The following is a 16,528-nucleotide window of genomic DNA, read 5'->3' as shown; positions in this document are numbered from 1 at the left end:
TTGACTTTGAGATTATTCCTGTGATTTTATTACCGTCCATCATAACTTAATGTGACCTTTTTTCGGGCGCAATTCATTTGAACGAATTTGGGCATTAGTCAATGTATTATTTGGGCGACTATTCATTATATAGTTTGGGCCACAATTTATCAAACTCCTGCAAATTGGCACCAATCATTTGGGCGAATCAGTAAGGAGAGAGAGGTAGAAGTATTTTAGGACATGTTTTCACTTGGTGATAACTCTGTAATCGGTTGGCGGATAACTTGGTAGTTAGCTGGTTAATAACTGACAGTAGTTATCAGCATTAGTTATTCATTACTCGGCTATGGAAGGAAATATCTCAGAAACAAACCGACGAAAAACGTGTTGATATTTTCTGTTTTTTTTTTTGTATAGACATATTGAAGAATGTTTCGTGGCGGTGCACAAACAACAAAAACCAGATGTAAAGCCAGAATTAAGTGACTAACCTTAGCTATCCGAAGTTTGCGGATCGTAGCCAGGATAAAAGGAAGACCGATTTTCTTAAGTTTTTGTCTGGCGCGCTCATTTCTAAAGCGAACCCAATTTACACGCAATTCTAAACCTAAGTATTACCAAGAGATTGGCAAAACTAAGGACCAGAAGCACAACCCCTTCCTTACGACATCCTTTGAACAATTTTAACATTCAAAAACTTCCGAGCCAGTGACAAGGCCAACTAATTAAATGCATTATGCAAAAATCCTGCATTTCTATCGCCTCACTTATCTGATACATACAAGTCCAACGCTAAAGCCTGTGTTGTAGTAACCATCGACAGTCACAGTAACTTCAATTTATAGGCATAAGCAATAACCACTCCCGGGACAAATTACATTACCACTATTGAAAATTTGCTGCCCGCTTACCTTTTTTTACAAACTAAATACAACCCTTACATAGCAATTTGGACTCAATTCAACTCAGGAAGATCCTTCAAATATTTTCTTGGCGGTATCTCATGTCAGATAATTTTCACTTCCAACTAATATCGCTCAAGTCAGCTTTACAAGTGTTCTCAGCCGAATGCGATCTCCAGATCATAAGGAATGATCTTAAAGATTAATTATTCCTGTCATCAGAAGTCAAAATACTATCACTTTGCTGAATCGAAGTTTAAATCTGCATAGACTATTGCCAGTAAACATCAAAATTCGAGTTAATATACTAGAATCTCAGTTAAAAACTATTTCAGTTACCTCATTTCTGATATCAATTTCCCCATCTTACTTCTGTTAGCCAACCAATCGGTAACTACCATTCCCTGGATTTCACAGGACATTCTTTGTCTTTCAAGGAGCATTACAAAGTTACTCAATCACATGACATTTTGGGGTTAAAGAAATGGACAAAGGTTTACAGACATATATTAAGCTGGTCTTCATACATGTAAATACTATTACATATCCAAAGTAGTCAGACTAAAAAACTGAATAGTAGGTAGAGCACAGCATCTACTAAGTTCTAGTTGTCTGTGTAACCAAATTCAGAGCACTTCGAATCCTCACAGGGTATGCACAGCGTCGCTACAAGTTGAGTTCTAGTTGTCAGAATAACCGAATTTAGTGCGCTTCGAACCGTCACAGGACATGCATAGCGTCTACTAGTTAAGCTGTTGTCTGGGTAACCGAATTCAGAGCGCTTCGAATCCTCACAGGATATTCAGTCTTAACGAATAAGTTTTGCTTTCCATCAATATTAGTGTCGAAGTTATGGTCTGCTGCAGCTACATCAAGAGCCTGTGCATAAGAAAAGTAGTTTGTTTGATTTTAGAATATACTAAGTTTCCATGACATAACCTACCCGCTTAAGTGTAAATAGCCTGTTCAGTTAGTCCCAGCAGCTATTCTAAGGTTATTATAATAAATACTATACCGTACGAGTAAACTATCCCATTAACAATCCCATGTATTAGTATTATTGTTACTTCAAACTGCCATCAACTTTCGCATTAACAATCCCATATATTACTAACATTGTTCTTTCAAACTCCCAAAAACACAACAGGATAGAGAATGCCATCCTTTAAGATATTAAATAGGACATCAGTCTTACACTGAAACAACCGTATCTAACTTTAGTGCTACAGAACTATGAAAGGAGCCATGCAGTGCAAACACTGCTATCTGGCAACTTTCGTCCTTTAGTACTCATCTCTTGGGAATTAAAAGTGCACAACCCGAAGGGGCAAAAAATTAATTTGGGGAATTCAGAATAAGAAAAGGGTTCCCGAAGCAAGCTTCGGCGCTGGAGGAAAGGTGGATGAAGGTAGGGGTCAATGAAAATATGCAATGCAATCTGAACTATTTCCTAACATGAAAGCTTTGCTTGAAGTAAGAGGGGGGAGGGTGGGGTGTTGAGCGCATTGACGGAACGACGTTAACAAGACTGCAAAAATTTGAATTACAATTTCCACTATTAACCAGCCTATTAAAATACCTGACAAGTCCACGACATCAGTGTCAATAAAATTCTTTAACATCCCAAGACCTAGGCCTCTTAGAAAATCGTTAAGATCCACCTATTACCTGTCTAGTTCCTATTTACTAGTGGGAATGAAATTAAATTCTAAGTTATAAAGTATGTCAGAGTTATCCTACCCTATTCTCAGCTCCACTAATACATTCAAACTTACATCTCATGACCAAACAAAGGGCTCAAGTACTGTAATACCCTCTGCTATTAACTTGCACTGTCAAATGTCTCCCTAGGTCTGACTATAGCGTTTTTTACCAGAGTCTATTCTCAGCATCCTTAAGAGATAGACTTTAGCATTTATTATCTTTATCCTAACCCCTCCATCTACATAAAATTTGCAAGTTCTACACCCTATTCTAGCCTATCCTATATTTCAAGTTCCATATCTAACTTCCCATTCAGTAGCAGCTACAGAAACTATCAACCTTGCAGCTCTAACTTAAGAAGTTGGTTGGTTTGAAATTCCTATTGCGCATGGTGACAAAGTCACCATGCTTGTTTTTGAACTTCCTGTTGTGCATGGTGACCAAGTCACCATGCACAACATCTAAGTCCACCTTTGCCTGGCAGGTGGCACCGCCACCCCGGCAAAGGTGGACTTGGGAAGAATGGCCATAGAATAACTTTAAATGCAAAACTTAATTCAAATTAAACGCAAAACTTTAGATGCAAAACTTAATTCAAATTTAAAACACCACAAAACTTTAGATGCAAAACTTAATTCAAATTAAACGCAAAACTTTAGATGCAAAACTTAATTCAAATTAAACGCAAAACTTTAGATGCAAAACTTAATTCAAATTAAACGCAAAACTTTAGATGCAAAACTTTATTCAAATTTACACTTTAAAATGCAAAACTTAATTCATACTAATTCAAACTTTATAAAAAAAATTATAATGCAAAAATTATACGCAAAACTTAATTCAAAATTCACACGCAAAACTTTAATGCAAAAACTCATTCATACACGCAAAACTTAATTCATACTAATTCATACACGCAAAAAAATGCAAAAAATTCATTACAAAATTGAAAATGCAAAAAACTTAATTCACGCAAAAACTTAATTCAAACTAATTCATACGCAAAAACAAAAATTGCAAAACTTAATTCATATGCAAAACTTGAAAATGCACAAAACTTCATAATGCGCAAAACTTAATTCATACAAAAATTCATCAACGCAAAACTTGAAAACAAAAATTCATAATGCAAAACTTAAATTCATACGCAAAACTTAAATTCATACGCAAAACTTAAATTCATACGCAAAACTTAAATTCATACGCAAAACTTAAATTCATACGCAAAACTTGAACTTTAGCAGCTGAAAAAATTACTCGAGTTTTAAAATTGTCGGTGTTCAAAACTTCAAAATTCCAATATAGAGACTTAACCAAACTTTACATTTCTAAAAAACAAAACTAGCTGAAATTACAAGATCAAACCACATACGGAGAAAGTTTAAGTAAATATAAAGTTTAAATCCACTTAGAAAAATCCTAGATTTACTCTACAAACTTTCAAAAATTACCTTCCACACAGAAAATTACCTTCCACACAGAACCAACAAACTCCCACACACATTGAACCAACAAACTCCCACACACATTGAACCAACAAACTCCCACACACATTGAACCAACAAACTCCCACACACATTGAACAAACAAACTCCCACACACATTGAACCAACAAACTCCCACACACATTGAACTTTTGATGTTAAAATATAACTAAACTAACAATCAAAAATCGAAATTAAATACTTTAAAACAAAGTTCTGAAGCTGAAAAATCCTAAAATTTCTTGAAAAGTTCAAAGCTGGAAAAGTTAAATTTTAACCTTTAAATTTTAAAAATAAAATGTCAAAATTCTCAAAAATAAGGTTTTGAACCTGGAAAAAAACCCCAAATGCATTAAAACAAAGCCTAAACTTAAAATGAAAACTTACGAGTTTTGATTCTGAAAAAAACTAAGCTAAAAAATGTTTGGGGGGTTGCTCAAGTCACAACTAAAAAAAGCAAGAAATACTTACTCACCCATTAATCCTGTTTAGTCTTAAGGTATCGGTACGTCCAAGACAATTCACGCTGTGGCACGCTTATTTAACGACACACCCAGACCTGAAATAAAAATATATATTAAAGCCCAAATTTTCTAGCAGTGGAAAGAAACAAGGGCTGATTATTGGTTACAATCAGCTGGGCCATCTGATAGGTTTTAAAATACTAAGACAAGGAGCAGCAAGCAAGGCTTTATAAATACCGATAAACGTTATTACTAGTTTATTGACACTTAAGCCTACAATAATTACGTTTAAATCAACTTAAAATACCCCCATATTAGGAAGGCTATGGTAATCGAGTTAAGCCTCTCTAATCCTCAAGAAGCTTTAAACCCTATTGCATTGTAAGACTTGCTCTATTGCAGTATAAACTTATAAAACATCCGTAGCACTGCATAAGATTGCTAGCATGGTTCAAACTGCATAGAATTACCACTCTAAATCTAGTTCAGCTTAGTAATAAATAAGCTTCGAAACAGTCCTAAATACCAAGTTGAAAGGCAATCTACAATAATACCTAACATAATAAACATTTTGAACAGTTATTGAAGGAATTTACAACGACTCGAAAATAATAATATTTGAAGATACAAAACCCGCAAACTATGTCATAGCTCAAGTACCACAATCTAAATATTTGAGAAATATAACACGCAAAACTGGCAATAGTATCCACTCGCCAACCCAACAAACCTTGAAGCACGCCTCCACGCCTAAAATCTTGCAAAGTCTATTCACAATACGACATTTCTGAAACTGCTCAAAGCTTCTCTAGACCTCAAATGAATATTGTAAACAGAAAACATGCAAGTAAAGCAAATAGGTGATTTGAACCTAGAACAAATTGTAAGTCATGCTAGAGAGCATTTGTACACTGCGCACCAAGACTATACAACAAAATACCGCCTGAAGTGAGGATCATACAAGAAAGCAAATTTAAAGAAATACTCTAGAAGAGAAAACACTGAAACACAATTATAAAGTATAAGAAGCACCTTACTTTGAAAACGCACAAGGGCCCGTCAGAGAGGGAATCGTCCCTGTGGAGAACTGTACATAAAACCAACGATCCTCCAGTACGGTACGTCCGAGGTCCCAAACGCAAATGAACGATAAACTCGAGTTAGTATCAACGAAACTTGTCTTACCAAGCTGGAGACTCAACAACACTGAAACAAGCTGTTCTTGAGGATAACAGCCAACGACCTGCCTGTTTGTGGGAGGTCACTTTATCGCCCTTTCGCCACCGAAGTAGTTTAAGGCGATGATCAGAAAATCGACAGAAATTATTATTATTATTATTATTATTATTATTATTATTATTATTATTATTATTATTATTATTATTATTGAGAGTTGCCGGGCACTCTTCCTTTTTAGCGAACTACCTCAATTATGCCTCAGTAGTTAGCCCATCTGAAAAAAATTATTATTATTATATTAAGGAGATTTGCCATTTACTCTTCCTTTTTAGCAAACCACCTGAATTATGTATCGGTGTTTGGTCTTTATCTGGAATTATTATTATTATTATTATTATTATTATTATTATTATTATTATTATTATTATTATTATTATTATTATTATAGTTGTTGCTGCTGTTTTCAGCAGTGCTTGGGTATGAGGGCTCATGAATATTACTCTTTACTAGCGTACTTAATTTAGTATACTGTATTGTGTTCTTCTTACCGTTCAACGTATATATGGCCCGGAGCTGAAACAAAGGATATTATCATCATTATATTATTAGTTAATGCAACACGGCGTCACAATGACATGGTCATAGACAAAAATAGTATAGAACACTTTCGTCAGGGTGATTCAACGGTGAGCTTATCAACTCGCACCGATGAATGCAAGATAATTTTAAAATTAAATTTATTATTACTAATAATAAAGGTGAGTAGGTTCGTAATCTGGTAAATGGACTTCAGCGATTTGCTGGTTTCAAGGCTTGCCTGTAAATAATCTCGGGTTTTGAACTTAGAATAGGAGGACGATATCAAATAAATCTTATACTGTCATGTGATAGCTGATTGGCTAATTTGAACAGTGGCCAGTGAATTTGCTGAAACCAGATAATATTACCCTGAGGGTTTTCTTATATTCACATGAAAGATTAGGCCACAAATATCAAAGTATCTAGTTACTACATTAGGTAGAGCTTTAAAAATATGATCATATATATATATATATATATATATATATATATATATATATATATATATATATATATATATATATATAGATAAATAGATAGACACATAAATATTTAGCCACAAACATCGTTTACTGTCTAATTCACTATACCTCATCCAAGAGGAATTATGATTAATACAACCAGAAGAATTAAAACTGATAAGTGACATCGTTACCATGTGGATTATTCGAAACGTTGCTTTAATCAGGAACAGTGTTGTACTTTTGACCATGGGTGATGTACAGTGACTTTTGACCAATGACCCATCAAGAAATGTGTAAGTTGATATCAACTCCGCTATATAGGCATAATTCTTTTATTTTTATGGACATTAGCTTACAAAGAGCATTCTGATACGATTCTTGTATATGAAAGCAGAAACAATGGTAGTCGGGTGATGTTGGTGTTGACTCTATATCAACATGTTTTTAATGATTCTACGATAAGGGAGTTTTATGTTCTTAGTGCTCTACGTGCGGGAGTTTTATTTTTGCTGGTATATCCCTTATTTTGTTATGCCCATTGGTTTGAAGAGAGATCTGTCTTACTGGCTTAGCAGATGGCTTTTCCGCCGTCATAGTGAGGCAGCTGGTTGAGTTCTTTTACTGATGAAATCGGCTCCTTTGTCTATGTAACCGTCAGAACAGGTTCCTGGTCCTCCAAGAAAAAAATTACACTGATACCTCAGTCTTCACTGATATTGCAATGTCATGATAGTTAGGAAATGAATGCAGGAAATAGAGAGCGCTGGTCTTCTATAGACGTTGAAACTGTACTTGAATGATTCTCTAGTTCCTGTCCTTTTCTCATTCAGTTTTGAACGTAATGCTAGAAGTGAATTCATTTTGCTGCAAATAGATACCAAAATCTTCTCAACTATTATTCCAGAACGTGAAAATGTCATCAACGTGTCGCACCAAAACCACTTTGGGACCGAGTCATTAAAGTACATGCAGACATTGGCTTAAAGAGGAATAGCAGGCTGCCTATCCCACATTAAAATCTTTGTAAACCTTTCAGTTAAAAGAGGGCATGTTATTGCTTACACGGAGCTTGATTAATTTAACTTTTTTTTTTTTACTGCCCAGAGGAAATAGGTCTTCGTAAGGGGTTGATTTTTCCCTTATGGAATTCAGGATTTTGTTTACAGGAACTTTTGTGAATAATGATTCCGCGTCCTGGCTTATGAGCGTTATGTCGTCTCCTGTAATATTTAATTTATAGAATTTCTGAATAGAGTCCCTGCGTGTTTTATAAACTACCTAGGAAATGTGTCGGCAAACCTGCTAAGTTTCTGACAGAGTAAAAACGAATGAGACTTAATTTCACAAAACTGGGAGTCAGAGAATGCCTTTCTCATGGGTCATGGTGAGTCCGTAGAAATATGGTAAAGAGTTGTTGACGAATCCAAGCAAAAAAAAAAAAAAAAAGTCACAAGTAAAAATGCCAAAGAAAAAAAGTCATGCTTAGTGGCGCCGATGCTGACCGGTAGGACTTCCCCTAACTACTGAACAAGAGCCCGTTGGGGATTTTCACGACGATACAGCGTGTTGTGTTTATATTGACCGGAGATCGTTGGGGATATGGAATCGATAGTCACAAAATTTATACTTGTTAGGCAACTATAATGGCTCAAATCAACCTCTGAATTATCCTTATAACTACTGAATGTTCTGTGACTTTTTTAAGATTGACTTTTCGCTTCTGTAATTAATCTTGACTATTTTAATATTTCATTGCATATATGAAGAAGTATGTTTGGAAACAACCGAAAGCTCATATTATTACATTTGATTATGTATATACAGCTATGGATTTCGTATTCACCATAAATTCTTGAATATTTTACTATTGCATACCACTATGGCCTTCTGAATGAACATACTCGACAAAACCCGAGGAAGAAATACCAATGAGGTTTATGCCCTGGGGAGGTGAAAGCCAACAGTTGGCGGATCTATGCCCAAGGAGACGAATACCAGTGTGGATTATGACCACATGCAGATCGGTTTTTTCCTTATCCAGAATTTTGAAAAAAGACTGAATGTAGAAGTGAGAAAATATTAAAGAGTCAGAAAAACAAACAACAAGAAACCACCATTGCAAAAACTGATAGACAACACCAGAATAAAACGCAAAAGCAACACACGTCGGTATCTAACAATAGCAAAGGCTGTGTATATAACAACCACGCCGACGCTGAACGTCCAGATGGAAGGAGTCAGAGCAAGGCCTCCCCACCAACTGCCTGAGGGGAAGAACACAAGGTCAAGGTCACTCCATAACAATCCCCAACCAAATACTTCAGGAGAAATCAATAAATTTATGAGACCCATAAGAAGAAACAAAGTAAAAGTAATGTAATGTAGTTTTTCAATGACCTTTTGCATTAAAATATAATGTTAAACATAATTAACCACCCCCTCAGTAAAGGCATTCCAAAAAATATTAAATAATAATCTCAAATCCCTCCCCAGTCACATTCCCATCATATGCATACACACACACACACAAATATACTGTATATAACACATTTCCTTACCTTTGTAATATACTTATATAATAAAAAAGGTCCTCCTGTAAATTCACTTCTACGAACTTTTTTTTATGTCCTTCTGTATTCACTTATAGGAAATTTTTAATATTTTACCCTTCACTTGGTTATATTGAACTGAACTACACAGAAATTGCATGACTTCCTGTTCGCCACCTTTTGTTTACTGCCGTAAAAATCTGTGATAAAACAGCAATTTGTCTTTTCTAACTGGGCTGTGGTTTGTTTTAGGAAATCAGTTGTTACTGAAGCAATGATAGGATACCCCATGCAAACTACCGTTTAACTGTTCGGACATAAACATTGAACCAATACTAGCTTATATATTTGGAAACAGCAAATTGCTGTAATTCACAACTCACTATGCATTAAACGAAAGGTGGTGATAAAAGTTTTCTTTTCTCACCTCTTTTTTTTTTTATTTCAGTTCAATATAAGATGAGGAGGTGATGATAACTGCTCAAGTTGAAAGAAAACAAAGCCTTTGCTTGTTTCCAGAGCTTGTACATGAATTTTTTAAGTGAAACGAATTATAGTTGTGATGGTTCATAGTCATTTTCATTTTTATCTTATCCAGTTTCATTACTTTCTTGGTTTTTTCATTACACACACACATATATACATATGAGTGAAATAAAAAAATGTATTGTTGAGTCCCAGTTCTACAGTTGGGTTTGTTTAAAACAGAAACTCATTCATACATTTTTTAAATTTCACTTATTCCACGTGGGACGATGACGAATCTACCCGTCAGTGCTGCCAACGCCGGCTATTAACTCAACACCGGTAATGGGCCTGATGGTCGCTTCTGTTAATTGCCTTGTCATTCATAAAATATTAATTTATTTCGACTGAAATATTTACCATGACTATAAGTAAGAATGTTCTATCTACTTACGTAAAAGTTATTACATTTGATTAACCAGAAAATATATTTTTTGACCTTTGAAGACAGAGGAAGGGAATAAGAAATGCTAAAAATTATTTTTGGTCCTATTTCATCACATCTAAAGCGGTGGTAGGTGTTATCTTATTTCTGAGAACTTTTAATATACTTTAGAATAAACTATCAGCTTTCCAATGGTATCACTTTGGTGATAATAAAAATTACACGGGTAAAATTAGAAAGCATTTTGTGGAAACTTCCAATGTGTCTAACTCTTCAACTGTTCACCCAGGAGTAAATGACCAAGAACTGACCGTAAACATTTAGATCGACCCGTCTGGACCGGAGAGGGTTAATGGTTTTGGCAAATTGCAAAATTATAATATATCTTGGGCTTAGCAATTAGTCTGAGAATATAAACTCTATAAAGGAATGCATAGTAAAATCAATATAACGCCTATTTCCCTCTGATGAGCTAAATAATCTAGCGTGGTGGAAAGCCATATCTAACACTCTTAAGTCATGTTTAAGAAAACAGAACCTAATCCTCTCTCTCTCTCTTGAAGTCTAGCGATTCTATTATAATACATCAGTAATGTTCCCTAGCAAATTGTATATGCCTATCCCACTAAAACTGAAAGCAAAATATGAATAGCATGCATAAATTTAGATTACCTAATTCCTATCACTGGGGAAATTTTGCCTTCGAGGCTGGAACTTGTGAAAACGGTTTTGTTATGCCGCAAATTTTGCGTTTTATGAAATAATGCTCGTCCGAACATTCAATTCTAGTAAATAAATGCTAACTTTGCAAGCATGAACCCTATTTAAAATTATAGCATGCAAAAACAGCCGAATAATGTAGCAACACGTAAAACACGTGGCTCTGCGAAATTCTGAAATATCCCTTGCTGAAATTGCCGTGGGCTCGGACACAAAATCAAGCTCTAGCCGCGGGCTAAAACAGGTTTGCCCAGAGAGATTTGTTTACGTGAACACGTGCTTGGCTGCAATGGTCTCCCAGCTAACAGCTAAATCGCTCAGTGATATATATATATATATATATATATATATATATATATATATATATATATATATATACATACATACATACATAGAAATAATGCTTTTGGGGCTCGTACAATAGTGTCTTTTTCATGATCATAGGTTTTCAGCTTCAAACTTGTAGTGTATCATCCAGTTCACTATCCCTTGGGAATAACTTGCACCACGGCTATATACGTATATATATATATAAATGGATATATATATATCTATATTGCCAATATACAGATATATAGGTGGAGACTCATACATAGGGTTATATATATATATATAAATATTTATACCGCCAGGTACAAAGACCCCAAAAGAGATTGTATTTATCAAAGGCATGGCTTTGTTTGCATAAAGAAAGGAATTGCGATATTGATTGAAGCATTAAGATTTTGCTTGAGAAGGTAAGATTTTGATTGAGAAGGTCGGATTTTCATTGGGAAGGTTAGATTTTGTATTGTGAAGGTAAGATTTTTTTATTGAGAAGGTAAGGTTTTGATTAGGAAGGTAAGATTTTTACAGGGATTGAGAAGGTAAGATTTTGACTGGGATTAAAATGGTAAGATTTTTATTGAGATTGAGAAGATAGGATTTGGTTGGAAAGGTAAGATTTTGAATGGAAAGGTAAGAGTTTGATTGGGAATGTAAGATTTGACTGGGAAGATAAGATTTTACTTTAGAAGTTAAGACTTTGATTGGTACTGAGGAGGTAAGGTTTTGATTGAAAAGGTAAGATTTTGATTGAGAAAGTAAGATTTTGATTGAGAAGGTAAGAATTTTATTGGAATTGAGGAGGTAAGATTTTGATTGAGATTGAGAAGGTAGGATCTTCATTGAAAAGGTAAGCTTTTTTATTGGGAAGGAAAGATTTTGATTAGGAAGGTAAGATTTTGATTGAGAAGGTAAGATATTGATTGAGTTTGAGAAGGTAAAATTTTGATTGAATTTGAGAAGGTAAGATTTTGATTGGGAAGGTAAGATTTTGATTGAGAAGGTAAAAATTTTATTGCAAGGGTAAGATTTTTATCGAGAAGGTAAGATTTTGATTGGGGTTGATAAGGTAAGATTTTGATTGAGAAGGTAAGATTTTAATTGGGAAGGTAAGATTTTGATTGAGATTTTGATTCGGATTTCAAAAGATTTTGTCATTTAAGGTAAGATTTTAAACAAAATTGAGAAGGTAAGTTTTGATTGAGATTAGGACTTTTGTCAAATGAAAAGGTAAATTTTGATCAAAAAGGTAAGGTTTTGATTGAGAAGATTAAAATTTTGATTGGAACTGAGAAGATAAGATGAAAAAATTGGGATTGATAAGGTAAGATTTTGAGTGATGAAGGTAAGATTTTAATTGGGAAGGTAAGATTTTGATTGAGAAGGTAAGATTTTAATTGGGAAGGTAAGATTTTGATTGAGATTTTGATTCGGATTGTGAAGGTAAGATTTTGACTTAGAAGGTAAGATTTTGACTGGGATTGAGAAGGTAAGATTTTGATTGAGATTGAGAAGGTAGGATTTTGAATAAAAGGTAAGATTTTGATCGGGAAGGTAATGTTTTGATTGAGAAGATTAAAATTTTGATTGGAATTGAAAAAGCAAGATTTTTATTGGAAAGATAAGATTTTGCTTGAGAAGGTAAGAATTTTATTAGGATTGAGAAGGTAAAATTTTGATTCGGAAGGTAATATTTTGATTGAGAAGGTAAGGTTTTGAGAGGGTAGGTGAGATTTTGATTGGGGTTGAGAAGGTAAGATTTTGACTGTGATTAATAAGTTAAGATTTTGATTAAGAAGGTAAGATTTTGATTGGGAAAGTAAGATTCCGGTTGAGAAGGTAAGATTTTGACTGAGAAGATAAGACTTTGATTGGGAAGGTAAGATTTTGGTTGAGAAGGTAAGACTTTGACTGAGAAGGTAAGATTTCGATTGGGAAGGTAAGATTTTGATTGAGAAGTAAAGATTTTGATTGGGAAGGTAAGACTTTGATTGAGGAGGTAAGATTTTGATTGGGAAGGTAAGATTTTGATTGAGATTGAGGAGGTAAGATTATGATTGAGAAGGTAAGATTTTATTTAGAAAGATAAGATTTTGATTGAGAAGGTAAGATTTTGATTGGTATTGAGAAGGTAAGATTTTGATTGAGATTCAGAGAGTAGGATTTTGATTGGGAAGGTAAGATTTTGATCGAGAAGGTAAGATTTTGATTGAGATTGAGAAGGTAATATTTTGATTGAGATGGTAAGATACCAATTTAGAAGGTAAGATTTTGATTGGTAAGGTAATAATTTTATTGGAAAAGTAAAATTTTTATTGGGAAGGTAAGATTTTGATTGGGTAGGTCAGATTTTGATTGAGCAGGCAACATTTTGATTGGGAAGGTAAGATTTTGACTGGAAAAGTAAGATTTTGTTTGAGAAGGTAAGATTTTGATTAAGAATGTGAGATTTTGATTGGGCAGGTAACATTTTGATGGGGAAGATAAGCTCTTGCTTGAGAAGGTAAGATTTTGATTGGGTGAGAAGGTCAGATTTTGATCGAGAAGTTAAGATTTTGATTGGGAAGGTAAAACTTTGTTTCGGATTGAAAATGTAAGATTTTTATTAGGAAGGTAAGAGTTTGATTGGGAAGGTAAGATTTTGATTGAGAAGGTGAGATTTTGATTGGGAAGGTAAGATGTTGATTGCGAAGGTAATACTTCGATAGGGAAGGTAAGATTTTGATTGGGATTGAGGAGGTGAGAGCTTGGTTGAGAAGGTGAGACTTATTGGAAAAGTAAGATTTTGATTGTAAGGGTAAGATTTTGATTGGTAAGGTAAAAACTTGATTGGGAAGGTAAGATTTCGATTAAGAATATAAGATTTTGATTGGGATTAAAAAGGTAAGATTTTGATTAAGAATATAACATTTTGATTTGGATTAAAAAGGTAAGATTTTGATTGGTAAAGTAAGAGTTTGATTGGGAAGGTAAAATTTTGATTGAGAAGGTAAGATTTTGAATGGGAAGGTAAGGTTATGATTGAGAAGGTAAGATTTTAATTTTGATTGAGACAGTAAGATTTTAATCGAGAAGGCAAAATTTTGATCGAGGAGGTAAGGTTTTGATTGCGAATTTAAAGAGTGTAAAATGCGGAGATACGTAGGAGTGGTAAAAGGGTCAGTGTGGGTGAAAGGATGTGTCAGACTCTTGCAAGACGGTTTGGTCATGTGGAGTATCGGGGCAAGGAGAATGGAAGGTCTCGAAACGGGTGGGCGATAGATAGATGCGAAAGAGGCGTAGCGTCTAACAGGAAAAAGTGAGGGGGAAAAACAAGATTGAGGTGAAAAGTGAAGTGTGTAATGTGTTCGACACGTTCCTGGTGAGGCTTCTGTGTAGCACTTGGACATATATATGCATGAAAGTAGTCACTAACTTTGCACATGAATTTTTATACTTTCAAATTTTTGGTCCCAAATTACCCATTAATAGCATTGCCACCATATCTCTGAAATAACTTTAATTGAAATATATATATATATATAAATATAACCAATACCTTTTAGATTGGTACTTTTTTAGACTTGAGGTATTCGAGGGCATAGAGTAAATGCAACTTTTTGTGACAATTTAGTTTTAGTTGCTGTTACCATAATTATAGAAGTCGTTGTTATACCACCAATCCTTACCGTTAACAAAACACTTAACGCACACGGTTATATGAATTTTGGTACTTCTTATTGAGTTTTATATTGCTTTTATTGGTTAATGACTGGGATCATACTCTCATACTTGGTTGATATTTCCATTCGAAAAGAGATTGATTCAAAAGCATTTCATCTTATCACTGACTCTGTCTTTAACTCTCACTTGAATCCGTTCTTATTGCCACAAAGTAGAACTTTGCTCGTTGTTGCAGAGAACTGAAGAAAACAATGACCTCCACTCACAGGCAATCTTGAGACACGTTCATGGTCTGTACATCCCTGTTTGACACTGGAGAACAGCCATCGATAGTCTGCCTGATTCGATAGCTTTTCGTCCTTCCAACTTCTTTTTATTCTCTTGCCTTACAAATGAAAAAGTACTCCTCATTCCGTTGTCATCTACTAATGTCCTGGTTCAAAGACATAGAATTCAAAATTCGTTGAGCTGCCTCAAGGTTGATCAAACTTTAACTAAAGATTTCAATTTATGCTGTAATAAGAAGAAACTCTTGCCCGTGATTTGCCCTGATTGACAGACATGACAAGGTCGGTGAGATGAGATGTAAACTAAGATAAAATGTAAAGTAACTTGTGCGTAAGAACTTAAACGTGATAAATCTGAATTAAGGGACGCGCCGATCGCCGAATTTCGAGGAATTATCGATTTTTAGTTTTTTACAGTTTTGGACTGGTATATGTCTAAATAAACATGTCCTGAAATATTATAGCTAAAAAAAATTTAAGTGTTCTTTTTTTACATTTTTGTTCATCGCATTTCCCGGCATTTGAGCGGCACTGAGCGAAAAATTGTCGCACACTTTCTGTATGACTTTTTAGTTGGAAGTGAGAAATATACTTTACTTTCTTACTAAAATACACATTATCTACAATAAAAACTGGCTTTCTCTCTCAAAAAATATAATAACAGAGTAAATCTGTATCTATGTATCTCGATAAATTGTCGATATCGCCCTGAATGTCTGTACTGAGCGACACCAATGTTTGTATGAGAAATTCTGGAGAGAAATTTACTTCAGCTTCCAACTAAAACTACCCATTTTCTACGATAAGAGCTTGTTCGTTCTCTAGGAAGAATATCAAAGAAAATATCAAAAAAGGTAAATATATATCTATATATCTCGATATTTTGAACACGTTATCACAGATATACCATGCCAGCTAGTATAAAGATAATATTTTATATTTATTGACCTATTTTTTTCGCGCATTTTCAGAAATATGAAATTATATAAATAGGTAACAGTTCCAAACCGAGCGTCTGGTTTTACCAATAAACAATGCCAACAATCTCGGTTTGTTGTGAAGTAGTAGTTTTGGTTCAAGTGATATCTAGTGCCTTGTGATGCATTTCCTTTTCGGATTTTCTTGCCGTGTAGTGCATTCACGCAATTCGATCGCCATAAGCAAGAGAAGTGCCACTCTTATGAGGGAGAAATTTGAACGATTGCGTCTCGTAAGTCTGTTACAAGAGAGGGACGAAGCAAACGGGAATTTCTCGCCTGGGATAGCAACAACACCAGAACGCCATTATCTAAGTAAGGGATTTGTTTTCCTGTATTA

At 34.5% G+C, this 16,528-nt stretch overlaps 1 protein-coding gene and 1 long non-coding RNA gene across 2 annotated transcripts in view; one reads left to right on the top strand and one right to left on the bottom strand.

Annotated features, from left to right (window-relative positions):
* The window catches only part of LOC136837505 (DIS3-like exonuclease 2), a 392,269-nt gene that overhangs the window by 30,538 nt on the left and 345,203 nt on the right, over positions 1-16,528 (top strand). The gene's annotated exons all lie outside the window — the stretch shown is intronic.
* Positions 1,376-5,729, bottom strand: LOC136837376 (uncharacterized). The gene is made up of 3 exons (XR_010852676.1): positions 5,574-5,729; positions 4,548-4,631; positions 1,376-1,763 (listed from the first exon to the last, which is right to left on the bottom strand). It is a non-coding gene; the product is annotated as an uncharacterized lncRNA (long non-coding RNA).

This window comes from Macrobrachium rosenbergii, chromosome 59 (assembly GCF_040412425.1).
Source record: "Macrobrachium rosenbergii isolate ZJJX-2024 chromosome 59, ASM4041242v1, whole genome shotgun sequence".
Classification (NCBI taxonomy): domain Eukaryota; kingdom Metazoa; phylum Arthropoda; class Malacostraca; order Decapoda; family Palaemonidae; genus Macrobrachium; species Macrobrachium rosenbergii.
This window is presented reverse-complemented; position numbering and strand designations above follow the sequence as displayed.